Here is a 24,301-nt window from a genome sequence, read left to right as displayed (position 1 = left end):
ACACACAGTGACTGTCCCGGGACATCCCAGAGTGTCCCACACACACAGTGAGTGACCCGGGACATCCCAGAGTATCCCACACACACAGTGTGTCCCGGGACATCCCAGAGTGTCCCACACACACAGTGCGTGTCCCGGGACATCCCAGAGTGTCCCACACACACAGTGAGTGTCCCGGGACATCCCAGAGTGACCCACACATACAGCGAGTGTCCCGGGACGCTGCCTCGTCCCAGAGCGTCCCACACACACAGCGAGTGTCCCGGGACGCTGCCAATGATATGAGGGCGATCCGGCAGCGGGAGATTCGAGAAGCAACAAAGAACCAATTGATAAATGTGGCCCCGGACCAATCACATTGGGCCAAAGCTCCCTCCAGTTCCCCGCCACCACCAATACGGACTGCCTGCCTCGGTTTGCCTGTCTGTGTCTGCCTGTCTGGGTCTGCCTGTCTAGATGTGCCTGTCTGGGATTACCTGACTGGGTCTGCCTGTCTAGGTGTGCGTATGTGGGACTGCCTCTCTGGGACTGCCTGTCTGGGATTGCCTGTCTGGGTTTACCTGTCTGGGTCTGCCTGTCTGGGCCTGCCTGTCTGGGCCTGCCTGTCTGGATGTGCGTGTGGGGAACTGTCTGTCTGGGCCTGCCTGTCTGGATGTGCGTGTGTGGGACTGCCTGTCTGGGCCTGCCTGTCTGGATGTGCGTGTGTGGGACTGCCTGTCTGGGCCTGCCTGTCTGGATGTGCGTGTGTGGGACTGCCTGTCTGGGACTGCCTGTCTGGATTTACCTGTCTGGGTCTGCCTGTCTGGGCCTGCCTGTCTGGATGTGCGTGTGGGGAACTGTCTGTCTGGGTCTGCCTGTCTGGGTTTACCTGTCTGGGTATACCTGTCTGGGTCTGCCTGTCTGGGCCTGCCTGTTTGGATGTGCGTGTGGGGAACTGTCTGTCTGGGTCTGCCTGTCTGGGCCTGCCTGTTTGGATGTGCGTGTGTGGAACTGTCTGTCTGGGTCTGCCTGTCTGGGTTTACCTGTCTGGGTTTGCCTGTCTGGCTCTGCCTGTCTCGGTCTGCCTGTCTGGGTTTACCTGTCTGGGTTTGCCTGTCTGTGCCTGCCTGTCTGGGTCTGCCTGTCTGGGCCTGCCTGTCTGGGTCTGCCTGTCTGGGTCTGCCTGTCTGGGCCTGCCTGTCTGGGTCTGCCTGTCTGGGTCTGCCTGTCTGGGTCGCTGCAGACAAATATGGATAATTTCCCCCCTCTGATTAGCAAAACCAAACATTCAGACAACAAGAGGGCAGAAAGCGTTAACAATAATGAGGATTTTTTTCAAATTTAATTTCATAAATGTATTTATTTAAATGTTCCTTCCTGTACTTTCCCATTTAAGGAGATGGGGGGGGGGGCGGTGCTGGTTGTTACGTTTAGTTTATCTTGCTCGATAACAGAGGGGATGCAGGCCCGAACAGGAAACCTGGCAGAGTGGGCAGTGGACTGGACGGGAATTCATCTTTTTATTCAATAAATTGCTCTGCCCTGATGAATATAGATCCAGTTTGGCTACACAAGGTTACAAACGTGCCTAGGCGTTTTTGAGGAAAGAGCAATGTGTGGGGCAGTCCACATTCTCGTTCTAATAATAATCTTTCTTAGTGTCACACATCGGCTTTCATTAACAGTGAGGTTACTGTGAAAATACATTGAGGGCTCAACGTGAGCATTCAATCCCCACCCAGAGGGTATCGAGGCCCCCACATTGCACAGAATTGTTTCCTGTTCAATGGCAGCTGAGTGGCCAGAATCTCTCTCCTACAATTTGCACGGACACCTCAGAGAGCAGCATATGGTTGGAATGTACAAAATATTTATTAGAACGGGAAGAGAATTGGCAACGAACTGAAAAGAGGTTAGTAATCTGAATTGTGCGGTGATCAGGCTTGTATGTTTCTAAAACCGTTCAGAGGATAAACGACACAACATATGACATTGTAACTGGGACTGGATAATATTTATATGTGGACTACAACGGTGAATTATTACAGCATTGCACTGTTGCCATTATTTAAATATTTTCCGGATCAGAATGAATGGATATTTCACCCCATTCCTTAACTCGTCTCGGAATTTCCTCTGAGTCCCAGCATAAATAAACGGGTTGGTGCAGTAACTGAGCACCTGCAAAATAATCCCGCTTTCCTCCAGAATATAATTTGATTCCTCGAAGTTGGAGCCAGAGAAATAAGTAGTTCCCGCAATCCTAACGTAGAGGAAGGCAATCACAGTTAACAAATAGGACAGGATGAAGCTGCCCGAGATGGCGACCAGTAAAACAATGGACTTTCTCCTCTTCTCCATCTCTGGGTCACTCTCATTCTCTCCATTCTTCTGGCTCCTGAGCCTCCTGCGGGCTCTGTTGGCCACTCGGATGTTTCTGATGGTCAGAGCATTGAGCAATATAATCAGAATGAATGAGAGCCAAGTGGAAATGCGGATTATCCAGTCATATGCGATCCATACTGATGATGTATAAAACATGACCTTGACACTGCAGAACCAGGGCACGTCATTAATTATGTACAACGGTTTATAAATCAAATACAGGAAAGAAGATGCAAAAAAGCAACATATACAGATCGCCACGATGGCAACTGCCGCTGTCTTCGCTGTGCAATATTTTGTTTTCAGATTTTGGCAACAAATTGCCACGTATCTGTCAAAGGTGAAAGCGACTGTTAGCCATATAGAAACTCCAAACACGGTGCAGTTTAGGACAGCACGGCAGCGACAGACATGTGTGATGGACAGGAAAGTGAACGGGAAATAAATGCCTGCAATCCGGTTTAGTATCACAGAGCTAACAATGACCGTGAAGTCTGACACTGACATAGACACCAAGTAGCAGCTGATACATCGGGAGAAGCCACATCTTCCTCGGGACAGGATCACGATCGCTGCCAAGTTTGCTGCAACAATTAGGAAATAAAGAGAGACAGATGGAGACGTAGAATGTGTGCTCGTGAGATTATCACAGCAGCTAAATTACCCTTACATCCAAAGAAAAATAATCATTCTAGTGGCTTATTTGTGAAATCTCCAACTTTTCTCTTGGTAGTTTCTTGTCAATGCTCAACCCCGACATAGAAACATAGAAAATAGGTGCAGGAGTAGGCCATTCGGCCCTTCGAGCCTGTACCACCATTCAATATGATCACGGCTGATCATGCAAATTCAGTATCCCACTCCTACTCTCCCTCCATACCCTTTGAACACTTTAGCCACAAGGGCCACGTCCAGCTCCCTCTTGAATATATCCAATGAACTGGACCCAACAGCGTTCTGTAGGAGAGATCTACAAGTTCACAACTCTCCGAGAGAAGACGTTCTTCCTCACCTCAGTCCTGAGTGGCTTACCCGTTATTCTTAGGCTGTGACCCCCTAGTTCTGAAAGTCCCTAACATCGGGAACATTTTTCCTGCATTTAGCCTGTCCAGTCCCATCGGGATTTTATATGTTTCTATGAGATCCCCTCTCATTCTTCTATTTGAGTAGTGATGTTGTCTAAAGCCACCGTTGACTCAGAGATCTCCTCCTCGTAGCTGCCTGATCTTTTTAGTGTCAACATGAGCCAGAAGTGACAGAAGATAAAGGGTCATTCGGAACAAAATGGTCGCAATGACCATAAGGCCATAAAACATAGAAGCAGAAGTAGGCCACTCGGCCCATCGAGTCTGCTCCGCCATTCAAGCATGGCTGATATGTTTCTCATCCCCATTCTCCTGCCTCCTCCCCATAACATCTGAACCCCCGATTGATCAAAAACATATCTGTCTCTGTCTTAAAGACACTCAGTGATTTGGCCTCCATAGCCTTCTGCAGCAAAGAGTTCCACAGATTCACCACCCTGGCTGAAGAAATTCCTCCTCATCTCTGTTTTAAAGGCTTGTCCCTTTCATCTGAGATTGTGTCCTCTGCTTCTAGTTTTTCCTACAAGTGGAAACATCCTCTCAAAGTCCACTCTATCCAGGCCTTGCAGTATCCTGTCAGTTTCAATAAGACCCCCCCTCATCCTTCTAAACTCCAACGAGTACACACCCAGAGTACTCAACGACAAGCTCTTCATTTCAGGGATCATTCTTGTGAACCTCCTCTGGCCCCTTTCCCAGGCCAGCATATCCTTCCTTAGATACAGGGCCCAAAACTGCTCACAATACTCCAAATGGGGTCTGACCAGAGCCTTATACAGCCTCAGAATTACATCCCTGGTCTCGTATTCTAGATATGAATGCTAACATTGCATTTGACTTCTTAACTGCCAATTGAACCTTCACGTTAACCTTAAGAGAATCGTGAACAAGGACTCCCAAATCCCTTTGTGCTTCTGATTTCCTAAGCATCATTTAGAAAATAGTCTGTGCCTCCATTTCTCCTTCCAAAGTGCATACCCTCACACTTTTACACATTGTATTCCATCTGCCACTTATTTGCCCACTCTCCCAGCCTATCCCAGTCCTTCTGCAGCCCGCCTGCTTCCTCAGTACTACCTGTCCTTTTACAGATCTTTGTAACATCTGCAAACTTAGCAACAGTGCCTTCTTCCAGAAGTGCCTTCTTCCAGATCATCAATGTATATTGTGAAAAGTTGTGGTCCCAGCACCGATCCTTGAGCCACACCACTAGTCACCGGCTGCCATCCTGAAAATCGAGGTTCACCCAAGGAAGGAGCTGCTAGTGATTCGAAACAAACCTGGTGTTGTAAGAATTCTTAATGTTAAAAACAGAATAGAATTACGTTTACTCCGTGTTGGCAGCATGATATTCCACACACACAGTGACAGTGTGGACAATAGGATAATAATAATAAACTTTATTGTCCCAAGTAGGCTTAAATTCACACTGCAATGAAGTTACTGTGAAAAGCCCCGAAAGCGCTGTGAAAAGCGCCTGTTCGGGTACATAGAGGGAGAATTCAGAATATCCAAATTACCTAACAGCACGTCTTTCGGGACTCGTGGGAGGAAACTGGACACAGGAAGAACATGCAGACTAAGCTGGAATCAACCCTGGAGCTGTGAAGCAACAGTGCTATCCACTGTGTTACCTTGTTGCCCACGGTGAAATGGTATGAGTGAAAGTGGGAAGTTTGCAGCTGCAGTGTGGAATTTATACTTTAAAAGAGGAGAACTGACAGAGTTGGTGAAAAAGAGACCTCTGTAGAGCAGCGATTTAACCATTACATAAAAACTGCTGCTATATGGGGAGATAATTTATAACACCAGCATGAATAAACAATACCACCAAATTTATTAAACGTGAGGAATTATATCATTAATAATTATCAATTACAGCAGGAAATGGATTAAGTTGTCTCAGTAAATTGGCGAAACAATACCGATTATTGGAGACATTATGATGACAAATGAGAGAAATTGGATCAATTAGAATGAAGAAATCTCTTGGTCGAAGGTGAGAAACTTTCTGTTAGAGGAGAAAGGGTGTTTGCACAATGTACATGGGTGAATGAGAGCAGAGATAGAGGTAGTCAATAACACCTGTCAGTAATAACTCGTTACATTATTCATTGGAACCCCTATGGCTGCAAGGAGAGGAGAGGAATTGGCGAAAAGCAAGAAGATTCGGTGATGTGTGTGGGTTGAGCAGAAAGCCTGAGCAGACTCTGAACTGCATTGAAAATGTGTCAGGTTTAAACCACAGATCACACTCCAGGGAGACAATTAAACGTTTCATACATTAAATTAAATAAACTAATGGAAACAAACTGATTAGTGCAGCTGCTGCCAGACTTTACAGATGTTCTGACACAGCTGCAACGTAAAATCGGCAGAGGGACAGAATGCTCCCAATTACATCCCTTTATTAAATATAATAGAATAATAGCGTTGGGTTGGAATGAAGAAATCGAGACGTGTGCACGGCTTCAAGCCGATAATGCCGAGTTGGTGGTTTAATGGATGATTGACCAAAGCCCTAATGAGAAACAGAGTCAGGTTCTCCCCCGTGATTATTTACTCAGTGCCAGTAATGAGATTATTTACTCAGCCCATTTTACAAATATCACTGAAACTGTGCACCCAGCTTCATTCAAATATCTGTTCTTAATTGGGAGCTTTTCCAGTTACGTCGAGTTGATTTCATAGAACATTGAACATAGAACACTACAGCGCAGTACGGGCCCTTCGGCCCTCGATGTTGCGCCGACCTGTGAAACCATCTGAAGCCTATCTGACCTACACTATTCCATTTTCATCCATATGTCTATCGAGTGACCACTTAAATGCCCTTAAAGTTGGCGAGTCTACTACTGTTGCAGGCAGGGCGTTCCACACCCCTACTACTCTCTGAGTAAAGAAACTGCCTCTGACATCTGTCCTATATCTACAACCTCTCAATTTAAAGCTATGTCCCCTCGTGTTGGTCATCACCATCCGAGGAAAAAGACTCTCACTGTCCACCCTATCTAACCCTCTGACTATCTTATATGTCTCTATTAAGTCACCTCTCAGCCTTCTCCTCTCTAACAAAAACAACCTCAATTCCCTGAGCCTTTCCTCGTAAGACCTTCCCTCCATACCAGGCAACATCCTAATAAATCTCCTCTGAACCCTTTCCAAAGCTTCCACATCCTTCCTATCATGTGGTGACCAGAACTGCACGCAGTACTCCAGGTGCGGCCGCACCAGAGTTTTTTTTTAAAATAATTTTTATTGAAGAAATTTTTCAAAATACAAACATTTTAACCCCCCCTACATTTACATTTAAATTATAACAAAACAAAGTCAAACCCCCCTACTTAACAAGAAAAAGAAAAAAGTCCCCCCCCCCCCCCCTACTCGCGCGTCCCCCCCCCCCCCCCGCCGGCGAACCGACAGTCAGACCAACTTATCATTTCTGGCAGTGTCCTCGGGCAGGCCTTGCCCGTGCCACCACCGCTACCGTACTTCCTTCGTCTTTGTCCCCCCTCCCCCCCCCCCCCCCCTCCTCCCCCCTCCCTCCCGCCCTCCCCTCCCCTCCCGGGTTGCTGCTGTCACGGCCTCAGTTTCTATCTCTGATCCAAGAGGTCTAGGAAGGGTTGCCATCGCCTGAAAAACCCCTGCACCGACCCTCTCAGGGCGAATTTGATCCTTTCCAATTGGATGAAGTTTGCCATGTCGTTTAACCAGGTGTTAACACTCGGAGGCCTTTCGTCCCTCCACTGAATCAGGATCCTCCTCCGAGCCACCAAGGACGCAAAGGCTAATATTCCAGCCTCCCTCGCCTCCTGTACCCCCGGTTCCACCCCAACCCCGAAGATCGCAATTCCCCATCCTGGCTTGATCCTGGACCCCACCACTCTCGACACCGTCCCTGCCACCCCCTTCCAGAACTCCTCCAGTGCCGGACATGCCCAAAACATATGTGCATGATTCGCAGGGCTTCCCGAACATCTAATACACCTGTCTTCACCCCCGAAAAACCGACTCATCCTTGTCCCCGTCATGTGGGCTCTATGCAGTACCTTAAATTGAATGAGACTTAGTCTCGCACATGACGACGACGAGTTGACCCTCTCCAGGGCGTCTGCCCATGTCCCGTCCTCTATCTGTTCCCCCAGCTCTAACTCCCACTTATCTTTCAGCTCCTCTACTGGTACCTCCTCCACCTCCTGCATAATCTTATAGATGTCCGAGATCTTCCCCTCCCCGACCCAGACCCCTGATAGCACCCTATCACTCACCCCCCTGTCGGGGAGCGCGGGGAACCCCGCTACCTGTCGTCTGGCAAATGCCTTCACTTGGAGGTACCTGAACGTGTTCCCCGGGGGGAGCCCAAATTTCTCCTCCAGCTCTCCCAGGCTCGCAAACCTCCCCTCGATAAACAAGTCCCTCAGTTGTCTAATACCCGCCCTCTGCCAGCTCTGGAATCCCCCTCCTGTGTTTCCCGGCGCAAATCTGTGGTTCCCTCTTAGTGGTGCCCCTATCAGACCTCCCACTTCCCCCCTGTGTCGCCTCCACTGCCCCCAGATCTTGAGGGTGGCCGCCACCACCGGGCTCGTGGTATACCTCGTGGGAGGGAGCGGCCATGGTGCCGTTACCAGTGCCCCTAAGCTTATGTTGCCGCAGGACGCCCTCTCCATGCGCTTCCAGGCTGCCCCCTCCCCTTCCATCATCCACTTTCGTACCATCGATGTATTTGCCGCCCAGTAATATCCTGAAAGGTTGGGTAACGCCAGCCCTCCACTATCCCTACTCCGCTCCAAAAAGACCCTCCTAACTCTCGGGGTGCCATGTGCCCACACATACCCCATGATACTACTCGTTACCTTCTTGAAAAAGGCCCTGGGGAGGAAGATGGGCAGACACTGGAACAAAAACAAGAACCTCGGGAGGACCGTCATTTTAACTGACTGCACCCTCCCTGCCAGCGACAGCGGCACCATGTCCCACCTCTTAAACTCCTCCTCCATCTGTTCCACCAGTCTGGAAAAGTTCAACTTGTGGAGGGTCCCCCAGTTCTTTGCCACCTGCACCCCCAAATACCTAAAACTTTTAACTGCTTTTTTGAAGGGGAGCCTCCCAATTCCCTCCCCTTGGTCTCCCGGGTGTATTACAAAGACCTCACTTTTCCCCAGATTTAATTTATATCCCGAAAAGTCCCCGAACTCCGCTAGTATCCCCATTACCTCCGGCATTCCCCCCTCCGGGTCTGCCACATACAACAACAAATCATCCGCATAGAGCGAGACCCGATGTTCCTCCCCTCCCCTTGTCAGTCCTCTCCACCCCCCTGAACCCCTCAGTGCCATCGCCAACGGCTCAATCGCTAATGCAAAGAGTAAGGGAGATAGGGGACATCCCTGCCTAGTACCTCGATGGAGCCCAAAATATTCTGACCTCCTCCCGTTTGTAACCACACTTGCCATCGGAGCTGAATAGAGCAGTTTTACCCACTTGATAAATCCCTCCCCAAACCCAAACCTTTCCAACGTCTCCCACAAGTATTCCCACTCCACCCTGTCAAATGCCTTCTCCGCGTCCAGCGCTACCACTATCTCCGCCTCCCCTTCCACTGCTGGCATCATAATCACATTTAACAATCTCCGGACATTTGTGTTAAGTTGGCGTCCCTTCACGAACCCCGTCTGGTCTTCATGGACTACCCCTGGCACACAGTCCTCTATCCTGGTTGCCAGGACCTTTGCTAACAGCTTGGCGTCAACATTCAGGAGGGAGATGGGCCTGTAGGACCCGCACTGGACCGGGTCCTTGTCCCGCTTCAAAATCAAGGAGATCAGGGCCTGCGACATTGTTGGGGGCAGAACCCCCCCCTCGCGCGCCTCATTAAAGGCTCGCACCAGCACTGGACCCACCAAGTCCACAAATTTCCTGTAAAACTCCACCGGGAACCCATCCGGCCCCGGCGCCTTCCCCGCCTGCATCTGGCCTATCCCTTTAATTAGCTCCTGCAGCTCTATCGGCGCCCCCAACCCTTCCACCAGCTCCTCCTGTACCTTTGGGAACCCCAATTTGTCGAGAAAGTTCTTCATTCCCCCTCTCCTCTTCGGCGGTTCAGACCTATACAATTCCCTATAGAAGTCCCTAAAGACCCTATTCACCTCTTGCCCCTTCTGCACTACGTCCCCACCCCTCTCTCTCACTCCCCCAATCTCTCTGGCTGCATCTCGCTTACGAAGCTGGTGTGCCAGCATCCTGCTCGCCTTTTCCCCGTACTCATACGCCGCACCCTGCGCCCTTCTCCACTGCATTTCCGCCTTCCTAGTGGTCAGTAGGTCGAACCTGGCCTGCAAGCTACGCCGCTCCCTTAATAGCCCCTCCTCTGGTGCCGCCGCATATTTCCTATCTACTTCTAGGAGCTCCCCCACCAGCCTCTCCCTTTCCTGCCTCTCCTTCCTCTCTCTGTGTGCCCTTATGGAGATCAGCTCTCCTCTAATCACTGCTTTCAAGGCCTCCCAGACCGTCCCCACCTGCACCTCACCTGTGTCATTCGTACCCAGATAGTTCTCAATGCCCGTTCTCACCCTTCTGCACACCTCTTCGTCCGCCAACAGCCCTACATCCAGGCGCCACAACGGGCGTTGGTCCCGCGCCTCCCCCATGTCCACGTCCACCCAATGTGGTGCATGGTCCGATATCGCAATGGCCGAGTACTCCGTGTCCTGCACTCTCGGTATCAGCCCCCTGTGCAATACGAAAAAATTGATCCTTGAGTACACTATGTGGACGTGGGAGAAAAAAGAATACTCCCTCGCCCTAGGCCTACCAAATCTCCATGGGTCTACCCCTCCCATCTGCTCCATGAACCCCCTTAACACCTCTGCCGCTGCCGGCCTCCTATTCGTCCTGGAACTCGATCTATCCAGCCCAGGGTCTAACACCGTATTAAAGTCCCCTCCCATGATCAGGCCCCCTGCCTCCAGTCCCGGGATGAGGCCCAGCAGGCGCCTCATAAAACCCGCGTCGTCCCAGTTCGGGGCATACACATTTACCAGTATCACATTCTCTCCCTGCAGCCTACCCCTCACCATCACGTACCTGCCCTCCTTGTCTGCCACCACCTCTGCCGCCACAAACGACACCCTCTTTCCCACCAAAATCGCCACCCCCCGGTTCTTGATATCCAAGCCTGAGTGGAACACCTGTCCCACCCACCCCCTTCTCAGGCGGACCTGATCTGCTACCCTCAAATGAGTCTCCTGCAGCATTGCTACATCAGCCTTCAGTCCCTTCAGGTGTGAGAAGACCCTTGATCTTTTGACCGGCCCATTCAGCCCCCTTACGTTCCACGTGATCAATCGGGTCGCAGAGCGACCCGTCCCTACTCCCTGTCGATTAGCCATGTCTTGTTCCTTGCTCGCCCCGGGTCATCCCTTCTTTTCTGACCCGCTTCCCATAGCGATGGCCCCCCCCCCCACCCCCCCGGCTCTCCCCTTCTCGTCCCTGGTCTTTCCAGCAGCAACCCGGTGTCCCCCCCCAGCCCCCCCCCAGCCCCCCCCCCCCCCCCCCGGCTAGGACCCCTCCTAGCCGCGATGTACCCCACATCGTACTCCCAAGAGTCAGCTGGTCTCCGCTGACCCGGCTGCTCCTGCCACATTCCGACTCTTCCCGGTTCACCCCATCTGCGCCCGTGAAAGATCCCCTTAAAACCCCCGAGAAAGACCCGCATAATCAACCCGCTCCCCCCCGTCCCGTCTCCCCAACTTAACGATATAAATACCCAATGGCAACTAAATACATAAATACTTAACTACATACTTAAATAACAAAATAATTAACTAACTACAGGTATCAACTAACAGTGTGCCCAACCATCACCCTCCATCAAACAGTATAAATAACCGCAGATAACCATAACCCGAAAAGAAAAAAAGAACAAAAAACCCCCCCAAGCACCCAAAGAAAAAGGGTAAGAGGGGTAAATAACTAAGGGAAATTGGAAACGGGAAAAAAACACCCCATAAGAAGCCAACGACCCACAATAGAGATTTCAACAGTACAAATATACAGAAACACCCAACAACTCGAAACCTTCAAAATATTCAGAAAGTCAACCGTTCGAGAAAAAACACCCCAAACAATCCACGAAACTGTTACCCAGTTCCGACCTGGCCTGAAAAAGAAAAGGGCCACTTGCTCAATCAAGAGTCCCCCGGCGGCTACGACCGCCGGTGCTCCCAGGTTTTAGTTCGTGTCCAACTTTTCCTCTTGTACAAAGGTCCAGGCCTCCTCTGGGGACTCGAAATAATGATGTTGGTCCTTGTAGGTGACCCACAAGCGCGCTGGCTGCAGCATTCCAAATTTGATCTTTTTCGCGTGTAGCACCGCCTTTGTCCGGTTGTACCGGGCCCGCCGCTTTGCCACCTCCGCACTCCAGTCCTGGTACACCCTTACCGTCGAGTTCTGCCACTTGCTGCTTTTCTCCCTTTTTGCCCACCTCAGGACTTTCTCTCGATCACTTAGCCGCTGGAACCGCACCAGCACCGCCCTCGGGGGCTCGTTTGCCCTAGGCCTCCTGGCCATGACCCGGTATGCCTCTTCCAATTCCAGGGGCGCCGGACCGGCCCCTTCCCCCATCAGGGAGCTCAACATCTCCGCCACATATCCCGGGAGATCCGACCCCTCCAGGCCTTCTTTCAGGCCCAGGATCCTCAAATTTTTCCTCCTCATCCGAGTGTCCAGCTCCTCGAAGCGGCTCTGCCACTTCATGTGGAGTGCCTCGTGCACCTCCACCTTTGCCCCGATGACTGTGGCCTCCTCCTCCCTCGCGGTCATCTCCTGCTGCAGATCTTTAATCGACGCCTCTTGGATCGCCTGGGCTCCCACCAACCTGGTGGCCGTCGCGTTCATGGACTCTAAGAGCTCCACTTTCATCTCCGTGAAAAAACGGAGGAGAGCGGCCTGCTGCTCCTCCGCCCATTTCTTCCACTCCTCCGATGCACCGCCGGCCGCCATTTTGATTTTCTTCCCCCGCTTTTTTTGGGGAGCTGCTGCCGTTTTTCTTGCCGCTCCACTCCGGGTACCGACCATAAAATCGGTCTAGTTCTCCTCAGGGGACCTTCCCCCACCGGGATTCGTTTTTTCAGCGCCGTTGGGGCCCTCCAATTGGCCCAAAAACACCTTTGTTGCAGGAGCTTCCAAATGTGCGGCTTAGCTAGTCATAGCCGCAACCGGAAGTCGGCCGCACCAGAGTTATGTACAGCTGCAGCATGACCTTGTGGTTCCGAAACTCAATCCCCCTGCTTATAAAGGCTAGCACACCATATGCCTTCTTAACAGCCCTATCAACCTGGGTGGCAACTTTCAGGGATTTATGTACCTGGATGCCGAGATCTCTCTGTTCATCTACACTACCAAGAATCTTGCCATTAGCCCAGTACTCTGCATTCCTGTTACTCCTTCCAAAGTGAACCACCTCACACTTTTCCGCATTAAACTCCATCTGCCACCTCTCAGCCCAGCTCTGCAGCTTATCTATGTCCCTCTGTATCCTATAACATCCTTCAGCACTATCCACAACTCCACCGACCTTCGTGTCATCTGCAAATTTACTAACCCATCCTTCTACACCCTCTTCCAGGTCATTTATAAAAATGACAAACCGCAGTGGCACCAAAACAGATCCTTGCGGTACACCACTAGTAACTGAACTCCAGGATGAACATTTGCCACCAACCACCACCCTCTGTCTTCTTTCAGCTAGCCAATTACTGATCCAAACCGCTAAATCACCTTCAATTCCATACTTCCTTATTTTCTGCAATAGCCTACCGTGGGGAACCTTATCAAACGCCTTACTGAAATCCATATACACCACATCAACAGCTTTACCCTGATCCACCTGTTTGGTCACCTTCTCAAAAAACTCAATAAGGTTTGTGAGGCATGACCTACCCTTCACAAAACCGTGTTGAGTATCGCTAATCAACTTGTTCTTTTCAAGATGATTATAAACCCTATCTCTTATAACCTTTTCCAACGTTTTACCCACAACTGAAGTAAGGCTCACAGGTCTATAATTACCAGGGTTGTCTCTACTCCCCTTCTTGAACAAGGGGACAACATTTGCTACCCTCCAGTCTTCCGGCACTATTCCTGTCGACAAAGACGACATAAAGATCAAGGACAAAGGCTCTGCAATCTCCTCCCTGGCTTCCCAGAGAATCCTAGGATAAATCCCATCTGGCCCAGGGGACTTATCTATTTTGACACTTTCTAAAATTGCTAACACCTCCTCCTTTTGAACCTCAATTCCATCTAGCCTGGTCGACTGAACCTGAGTGTTCTCCTCGACAACATTGTCTTTCTCCAGTGTAAACACTGACAATTTCAATGTGGGAAGTTTGAATTCAGCGCCATTATATTCATAGAAACAAATAGGAACAGGAGGAGGCTATTTGACCATTCAAGCCAACTCCGCCATTCATTATGATCATGGCTGAGTGTCCAACATCAATAGCTTAATCCCCCTTCCCCCATATCCTTTGATCCCCTTCGTCCTAAGTAAAACAACGTTCTAGCCTCAAATGTGGTTACGAATTCTACAGGCTCATCACTCTCTGTGTGCAGAAATTTATCCTCATCTCTGTCCTAAATGGTCGACCCCGTGTTCTCAGACTGTGACCCCTAGTTCTGGACACACCCACCATCGGAAACATCCTTTCTGTATTGATCCTGTCCAGTCCTGTAAGAATTTTATAGATTTCTATGAGATCCCCCACATTCTTCTGAACTCAAGCGAATACAATCCTAACCAATTCAATTTCCCCTCGTACGTCAATCCTGCCATCCCAGGAATCAGCCTGGTAAACCTTCGCTGCACTCCCTCAAGAGCAAGAACATCCTTCCTCAGATCAGGAGACCAAAACTTCTGGCAATAGTCCAGGTGTGGCCTCACCAAGGCCCAGTATAATTGCAGCAAGACATCCCTGCTCCTGTACTCCAATCCTCTCGCAATGAAGGCCAGCATGCTTTCTACTTTTTAAAATAAATTTACAGTACCCAATTATTTTTTCCAATTAAGGGGCACGTCAGCCTGACCAATCCACCTACCCTGCACATCTTTGGGTTGTGGGGATGAACCCCACGCAGACATGGGGAGAATGTGCAAACTCCACATGTACAGTGACCCAGGGCTGGGATTCGAAACCCGGGTCCTCAATGCCGCAGTCCCAGTGCTAACCACTGCACCACATGTTGCCCTCCATTTGTTTTCTCTACCACCTTCTGTACCTCCATGCTTACCTTCAGTGACTGGTGTATGAGGGCACCCAGGTCTCATTGCACATTCCACTCTCCTAATTTATGGCCATTCAGATAATAGCCTGCCTTCTTGTTTTACTGCCAAAGTGGGGAACCTCGCAGTTATCCACATTATACTGCATCTGACATTCATTTACCCACTCACTCAACTTGTCCAAATCACGCTGACGGATCTCTCAGGAGGAAAGTTCAGCAAGTCTCCGATCCATGTTCAGAAATCAGGTTAGTCCAGAGCCCCAGGGGGGTGGACTTTACTGTGAGCGGATCCAATTCAGTGATAAGAAATCAGTGTGTCGATATCTAACTTAGTTTTATTAACGCGCACCCCGCCCATTATAGCAACAGGTAACGGAGAAGAGGAAGCTTTCTTCCTCTATAATTTACACAGTTTGCCAATCTGCGGAGTGGGGGCGTTACATCCTCAAATATTAAATTGCTCTTTGGAATAACCTCTTGTTGCCGTCTTTGTTGCCTGAGCACACATATATTCATAATTTCCCTGAAGAAAAGCTGCTCTTTATGGCGTTTATGAGTCGCTGCCATCGGCCAGGTTAAATTACTTTGCTGAAACCGGGTGGAAACTTTGTCTTTTCATTCTGAACTCCTTCATTAGTGCATATTTATTAATAATCCGGCTAAAAGTGACTTGAAAAAGGGACATTCATCTGGTACAGAAGGAACGACATTAATTCTCTCCCAATGTAACTGAGCTAAATCGAGTAAACAACCCCCTGTTCATTAAACTGTCTAAATCTGCGTTTGGTTAAACTCAGTGGGCGACACTTTACTGAACTTGTACCTCAACACAGGGGATAAAGCAGTGAGTGCCCATCCTGCCTGGACACCATATCCCTGTTTCAATGGAGCATCAGTGAGAATCATCCAGATGTGTTGATAAAGCAGTGAGTGCCCATCCTGCCTGGACACCATACCCGTGTTTCAATTGGGCGTCAGTGAGAATCATCCAGAAGAGTGGAATTAACGCCATGTCTGCGATATATTCTGGGATATGCTTTAATTTGACAAAAACGATGCAAAGAGTCCATCTGGCCCCTGTCATTGGGTCAGTATCTTTACCACTGTCCCAGTTTCAATCTTGTCAGAATACAGTAACCCTGAAGCGGAATGAGGGGACAGAACAATGGCCATGTGTCTAAGAAGGTGTAGATAACATGAATAAATCGGGATTGTCCGGCCCCGCCCAGCCACCGGAAACTCCCACCCACCCCAGGTCAATGGACCTTAACGTGATCCCGTCCCGCCCGATGCAATGCGAAATCAGAGCTCTTCACATGAAAATCACTGATAGCATCGATATTATTTCATTGATCCGTGATCCTGTCTCCTTTGCAGAAAGACGCCCTGCCGGAATGTGCCGGGTTATTATTGATGTACTGCACTCTGAGCAGGAACTTTGCAGAAAGACGCCCTGCCGGAATGTGCCGGGTTATTATTGATGCACTGCACTCTGAGCAGGAACTTTGCAGAAAGACGCCTTGCCGGAATGTGCCCTGTTATTATTGATGCACTGCACTCTGAGCAGGAACTTTTTGTGTAGTTGCTGTTTGAAATGAGGACATTTTACACTGGCTGACAGAAATAACACCATGGAATGTGGACAAAGTTATGAAGATGAAAACAGTCCGTGATATTTTGTAGCAGCAGAAAATAAAATCAGTTTTTAGCAATCACCAATTTAGAAACTTCAATAACAGCAAAATGTGGACGATGATATCCTGAGGCAGAGACTGGTAGAGACGGATGACAGGAGCCCTGAGCTCTGGGAGTTCCAGCAACGAATAACATCACCCATTAAAGGACATCGATAAAACTGCCACGTTTCTCAACATTAGTGGGTAAGAGGATCGCTTCAATGAATCAATTCATTCAATTCAGCCGAGTTTATTCAGCAGTTAAATCCTCTCACACAATGCCTTATCTGTGGGAATTACACCGTCACTGACAAAGTCACTAACAGAGAAAATCTCCGTCAGAAGTCTTACACCAGGTTAAAGTCCAACATGTTTGTTTCAAACACTAGCTTTCGGAGCACTGCTCCTTCCTCAGGTGAATGAAGAGGTAGGTTCCGCTTCATTCACCCGAGGAAGGAGCAGTGCTCCTAAAGCTAGTGTTTGAAACAAACATGTTGGACTTTAACCTGGTGTTGTAAGACTTCTTACTGTGCTCACCCCAGTCCAACGCCGGCATCGCCACATCGAGAAAATCTCCATCAGACCCCTGATAACAGTTTGGTATCTCACTCCAAGAGCAATAATCAGACAATACACCTTCATGCACATTGTCAAAACAGTGTGAGAATCCAGCACTAGCTACTATCTCAATGCCACACCACAACCTCATTCAGACCAATATAACTTATTGTTCATTCATAGAACATAGAACATACAGTGCAGAAGGAGGCTATTTGGCCCATCGAGTCTGCACCGACCCACTTAAGCCCTCACTTCCACCCTATCCCAGTAACCCAATAACCCCTCCTAACCTTTTTGGCCACTAAGGGCAATTTCTCATGGCCAATCCACCTAACCTGCACGTCTTTGGACTGTGGGAGGAAACTGGAGCGCCCGGAGGAAACCCACTCAGACACGGGGAGAACGTGCAGACTCCGCGCGGACAGTGACCCAGCGGGGAATCGAACCTGGGACCCCGGCGCTCTGAAGCCACAGTGCTAGCCACTTGTGCTACCATGCTGCCCTATTGAGCCACACATGTTAATGAATACAGATTTGCATTTACGCCGTGATAATGGAGAATATCTACCCACAATAACAGCGCGTCAGTAACACAATTGGAAAGAAGTTACAGGGTGAAATGTTAGCATCAACCGGGGACGAATTAAAATACATAATGAAAGTGATGTGAGGTACCCATCAAAGCAACATGGTATAAAGGCGGCAAATAATACATTACCAATAATATCAAGAAACTTTGATGGTAAATTGGAGGAATCACAACATTGAAGGGGATAAATTGCAACATTGTTATTGTGAAATTACATCACATCATATTAAATTACAATTAAACACTGTTAGAGTGGAACCATTATAATGTAATAGAGGTGAACCTAAACTCTGTAAGATAAATACTTCATGGCGTTGGGAATGAAATGATATATCATAAAACGGGAGAAAACAGAAATGTAAATTGGAGAAGCGCTCCTGATAGAATAGGGAATTCACACAGCGAAACAACAATTCTCACCGCTACTAACTAACCAGAGCCTCTACCTGGAATTCCGATTGCTGCAATCACCGGGTAGTAGATAGCAAACACCACACCTTTGGGGACCCCGTGCATTTCTGTCTGAAGCTGTGAGCGGTCTGAAACTCACTGCAAATGGTCACTATTATACCTCATGTCAGCCTCCAGGGGGGCAATTAGCTGGCTGGAAATTCTACCTTAATTAAATTAAACTTTAATGAAAGTTACTGTAACACAGATTAGTGCAACAGACGTTCGTCTGCTTTTGTTTTGATGAAATCGAATGTTTTTTTCATGTGATCTGACACAGCTCTAAAGTGAAATACCCAGAGAATATGAAGGAAAACACATTCTGTTGTTTTAATAGAAACGGTGACTGCCCGAATATTGTGTTTAGACTAAAGAAGGGGGTTTCACCATTAACAATCCTGAGAAATGCAAATCGCCCGAGAAAAGAACACGCCCACATCCTCGCCGCTGATAATTATTCTCTCCCTGCGGTCAGGAATTGGCTGCACTTTGGTTATAAATCACTTTCAAACTTTCCACCCACTTTAACACAAAGCTACATGTGCCCCATGTTAACAGTTTGATATCACTCCAAGAGCGCCAAGGACAATGGACATTTCCATGTACATTGTTAGAACAATGTGAGGGTTCAGCATCATCTCAATGTGTTCACTGTGACAGGAATAGTTTAATCATCTCACATTGGGAGTGTGTAAACCCTCCTCAGATATGTTACCTCTGTGCCGACTTGTCCAGTTCACGGCTGTTAGATTGAATGTGATGATGTGGAGGTGCCGGCGTTGGACTGGGGTGAGCACAGTAAGATGTTTTCCAACACCAGGTTAAAGTCCAACAGGTTTGTTCGATTTAAAACAAACCTGTTGAACGTTAAACTGGTGTTGGAAGCCTTCTTATTATATTGAATGTGGACCGGTTCAGTTCACCCTGAGCAGCTCCAATCCAACAATAACCTTCGGTATGAACATGTCCAGTTCAGCAATGGTGCATTCGGTTTCGCAAATCGCTGTTAGTATGTGAAAAATTTGGGCAAAATGGTCTATTTCAGCAGTTACATTCCATAGAACCATAGAATTCTGACAGTGCAGGAGGCCATTTGGCCAATCAGTTCTGCACCGACCGCCTGAAAGAGCTCCCACCAAGACCCACTTGAAATGAAAATGAAAATCGCTCATTGTCGTAAGTAGGCTTCAAATAAAGTTACTGTGAAAAGAAAACATACCTGCCCTATCCGCGTAACAACATAACCCCACCTAATCCGCACATCCCTGGACTCTGAGGGGAATTTAGCTTGGCCAATCCACCTAACCTGCACATATTTGGACTGTCCTTCACACCCTGCCGATCAGAGAGAAATGTCCACACCCCCTGTTTCCTGTCAGCCAGCCAATCTTTGATCCAGGCTGACATGTTACCCACTATAACATGAATTTTAATTTTCGTGTAAAACATCTTAGCAAATGCCTTCTGGAAGCCCATATTCCACCTCCTCCACCGAGCACCTCATTCCGTCAGAGAACTTTATCAAATCCCTAAAACATGATCGCACTTCTGCATAAACCATGCAAACTCTTCCCGGTTGCAGACTTGGGCACAGAAATGGCAGATGGAATTTAATCCGGACAAATGTGAGGTGATGCATTTTGGATGATCAAATGTTGGTCTGAATTATACTGTAAATGGCAGAACCCTTAAGAACATTAACATACAGAGGGATCTGAACATGCAGGTCCACAGTTCCCTAAAAGTGGCAACATAGGTGGCCAAGGTGATTGCGAAGGCATACGGCATGCTTGCCTTCATCAGCTGGGGCATTGAGTACAGGAGCTGGGAAAATCATGTTACAGCTATATAAAACCTTGGTCACGTCGCATTTGGAGTATTGTATCCAATTCTGGTCACCACATTATCAGAAAGACGTGGAAGCTTTGGAGAGAGTGCAAAGAAGGTTTGCCAGAATGTTGCCTGGTCTGAGGGTGTTTGTTATGAGAGGTTGAATAAACTTAGATAGTTTTCATTGGAAAGACGGAGGCTGAGGGGAGACCTGATAGATGTCTACAAAATAGTGACAGACATAGACAGGGGTGGAAGTGTCAATCACAAGGCGGCTCAGGTTCAAGGTGAGAGGGGGAAAGTTGAAGGGAGATGTGCAGGGTAAGCTTTTCACGCAGAGACTGGTGGGTGCCTGGAATGCGCTGCCAGAGGATGTGGTGGAAGCAGCACAGTAGCAACATTTCAGAGGCATCTGGGTGGGTCCATGAATAGGGAGGAAGTAGAGGGATACGGACTGAGTAAGGGCAGAAGGTTTGTTTTTAGTTAGGGCATCATAATGAGGCTTGGAGGGCCGATGTTCCTGTGCTGTACTTTTCTTTGACGTGGAGATGCCGGCGTTGGACTGGGATGGGCACAGTAAGAAGTCTCATTCGGGAGGCAGTACTGTACTTTTCTTTGTTCTTTATTACGGTCTGTTATTCTCAGTGTTCAGCTGTAACCTCTCTGCTGACTGATTCTATCCCCCACCCTGATAGACATCAAGCTACCTGGCATTTGGTTTCCTGATTTTTGCCTCCTTCCTTCTTAAATATTGAGTGAAATTTGCTCCCTTGATGTCTGATGCAGTCCTTCCAGAATCCAGTCCATGTTGGGAAATGGACACCAAACACGAACCTGGCCGAGTTCTTGGCACAGCAGAACATTCAAGGCTATTGGCCAACTGCTGGAAAATGGGATGAGGTAAGTAGGTCAGGTGTTTTTCACATGTCGGTGCAGACTCGATGGGCTGAATAGCCTCTTCTGCCCTGCATTTTCTATGATTCTGTGAACACATCTGCTGTCTCCGTGGCCACAGGTTTTCAGACCCGAGAATGACCTTCACTAGTGTCCATGGACTTGGCAGCCGCAGCTCCATCGGACTGTCCCTGACACTCTCCTGGTGAGTGATCACAACCAGTAACCCGCCTCCCCTGCCTCTCTCTCTCTCTGCCATCTAATCCCTCACTTCAATCTTTAGCTGGGTGTTTTTAGCATCTTCCACAGTAAATAGAAAGTGTTTTTTTCACCGGCGGTTTCCCGGTGATCTCCGATAATCTTCACCCCGTCACTGTGCAGAGGATTAACACTCACTTCACTTTCTCTGTCTTCAAACACCTGTCCAAACTCTTCCTACATTTCCAGCTACCGTCATCTCACAAACTATTTCATTTATTCTCGTTCGCCTTTTAATTATTCTCTGTCGTTATTTATATTCCGACCAATCACCAGGCCTGTCGTTCACCATTACACAGTTAGATAATCGTCCTTTCCTTGACGATTTATTAAACCGCGGAATGCGAGTCCTGTGCTTGGAATTGTTCTTTCTAATGGGAATCTACTTCTCCTGGATATTCTGAAATATCCCCTTCAATGTCTGCCACTCTGTCTTGATTGATCTATTCTCCAGCCTATTATCAGCTTCACTCCAGCTCGCTCAGTTGTCACACCCACACGCTGCTCTTATTTCAGTTTCAGACACGTGTCTTGGACTCACTCATCCTCCTTACATTACGCGATACCAACTCTAATATACTATAGTATGAAGTCTTACAACACAGGCTAAAGTCCAACAGGTTTTTTCAAACACTAGCTTTCGGAGCACTGCTCCGTCCTCAGGTGAATGAGAGGTCTGTTCCAGAAACATATATATAGACAAATTCAAAAATGCCAGACAACGCTTAAAATGCGGGTCTTTGCAGGTAATTAAATCTTTACAGATCCAGAGAGGGGTAATCCCAGGTTCAAGAGGTGTGAATCCCAGGTTAAAGAGGGAATACCCCCTCTCTGGATCTGTAAAGACTTAATTGCCTGCAAATGCTCACATTCTAAGCATTGTCTGGCATCTTTGACTTTGTCTGTATATATGTTTCTGGAACATACCTCTCCATTCACCTGAGGAAGGAGCTGCGCTCCGAAAGCTAGTGTTTGAAACAAACCTGTTGGACTTTAACCTGGTGATGGAAGACTTCTTACTGTGCCCACCCCAGTCAAACACAGGCATCTCCACATCATGACCAATACAATATGTTCGCTGGTTTGTTCAATAACTTGCTCTGAGGAACGATCTCAAAATCTTTCCACGAACTCATCCTACAGATTTCTACAGCCAATCTGATTTGTCCATTTTAAATGTGGATTAAAGTTATCCATTATTATTGTAATCCCTTTACACGTGCATCTACTATTTATTTTGTGTACTTTGTCCCGCATGTTTAATACTATCTGGGGCCTTTACACCCCTCCCACTAGTGACTTCTTTCGCCAAATATTCCTCATCTCCACCCACCGAATTCATCGTCCTGATCTCCTGAACCAAGGTCATGGATAACTGTGACACCGATTCCATCCTTGATATTCAATAGGACCCGCTCCAAATCGGTTTCTCTTCCTAATCTGCTCGAATCCCATAATCCCCTCAAATTTCAGCATCCAATCCGTGTTCTCCTGCAATGTGTCTCCGTAGGTGTGGCTAAACCGCGAGTTCTTGTTTCCTCTGCACCCCGCACTCGGATTTGATGGCCAATGGAAGTGTATTTATAATGCAAACAATTAGACTGTGCAGCAACATGGGGGCTTCTTGAACCATAGCCACAGTTCCAGACTGGAACACGCATGTGCAAGTGGAACGTTCTCCGGTTCCCGAGCCGCCTGTTTCTCGGCGGCGGGCCGTTCGCTGAGGCGGGATTTTATACTCCCGCCCCTTGTCAATGGGATTTCCCATTGAAGCCTCCGGGAAACCCGCGGGCCGGGGTACGCTGCCGGCGGGAAAGGGGAATCCCGACCACAGGAGAATTCCAGCTCCAGGCGTTATAACCGTAATCAGGATTGTGATCTGTAATAATTAAATCAATCTGAGATTATATGGAGGCAGCAATTTCCTTAATATGTGGCTTGAAATTGTTGTACAATTGTTCCTTTCCGTAATTGCAATTCCCTATCCATGTCTTTGCAGCATAGATTGTGAGTGTGTCTGGCAATTCCTTATCCATGTCTGACACTCGCTTTGTCTTTGCAGCTTAGAGTGTGAGTGTGTCTGGCAATTCCTTATCCATGTCTGACGCTCGCTTTGTCTTTGCAGCTTAGAGTGTGAGTGTGTCTGGCAATTCCTTATCCATGTCTGACGCTCGCTTTGTCTTTGCAGCTTAGAGTGTGAGTGTATCTGGCAATTCCCTATCCATGTCTGACACTCGCTTTGTCTTTGCAGCTTAGAGTGTGAGTGTGTCTGGCAATTCCTTATCCATGTCTGACACTCGCTTTGTCTTTGCAGCATAGAGTGTGAGTGTGTCTGGCAATTCCTTATCCATGTCTGACGCTCGCTTTGTCTTTGCAGCTTAGAGTGTGAGTGTGTCTGGCAATTCCCTATCCATGTCTGACACTCGCTTTGTCTTTGCAGCTTAGAGTGTGAGTGTGTCTGGCAATTCCTTATCCATGTCTGACGCTCGCTTTGTCTTTGCAGCAGAGTGTGAGTGTGTCTGGCAATTCCTTATCCATGTCTGACACTCGCTTTGTCTTTGCAGCATAGAGTGTGAGTGTATCTGGCAATTCCAGCATTCACGGCGCATCCCGCATTGCCTTGAGAGCCGAGTGCGATAGTTCAGGAATAGTTCATCTTCATGTTGGACATTTCCATCTGCAATACTGGTGGGAAGGAGCCTGACAGTAATTGTCTTCTTTATCTTCATGTTAAACCATTACCTACCTTGAAAGTGATTTGTTCGGTAGGACATTGCTATTCCACAAGGCTGAATTTAGAAGAGTTTTAGTGTTGTGCTTTCTGCTGGCCATTAAGGACGGCCATTCAAATTATCTCAATCTCTTCAAGTTACTAATCATTTAGATCAGTGCTTCCGGATGCTGATCCAAACCCTGTTCTATCATACATGAATCAGATTAGTTCCTGCTAAAATCTTCGTAGACGCTCTAGACATACACATTGATAATACAATATACCTCGATATTTAAGCCAATTCGAAAAGTTCCCTACACAATATCCAAATTAGCAGGGACATTGCTGTCCTTACACGTGTGTCCTTGGCTAAGCTGTAATTAAAGCCATTCCATTGCCATGTTATGTCATTGGTTTTGTTAATGCAGCTGTTTCACATTTGTTGTTGGTGAAAATACTGTTCTGTGCTGTACTGCTGCCGTACTGTAGTCTAAGAGCGATAATGATAGATTGCACTAAGGCAGCATGGGTACGGTGCCGCCAGCACTTTAAGTGTTCCTGTACCGAAACAATAGAATCAGCAACATTGCTTCACCGG

The sequence above is a fragment of the Scyliorhinus canicula genome, chromosome 17, assembly GCF_902713615.1.
Source record: "Scyliorhinus canicula chromosome 17, sScyCan1.1, whole genome shotgun sequence".
NCBI lineage: Eukaryota > Metazoa > Chordata > Chondrichthyes > Carcharhiniformes > Scyliorhinidae > Scyliorhinus > Scyliorhinus canicula.
The sequence above is the reverse complement of the archived record's forward strand: the minus strand, read 5'-3'. Positions refer to the sequence as shown.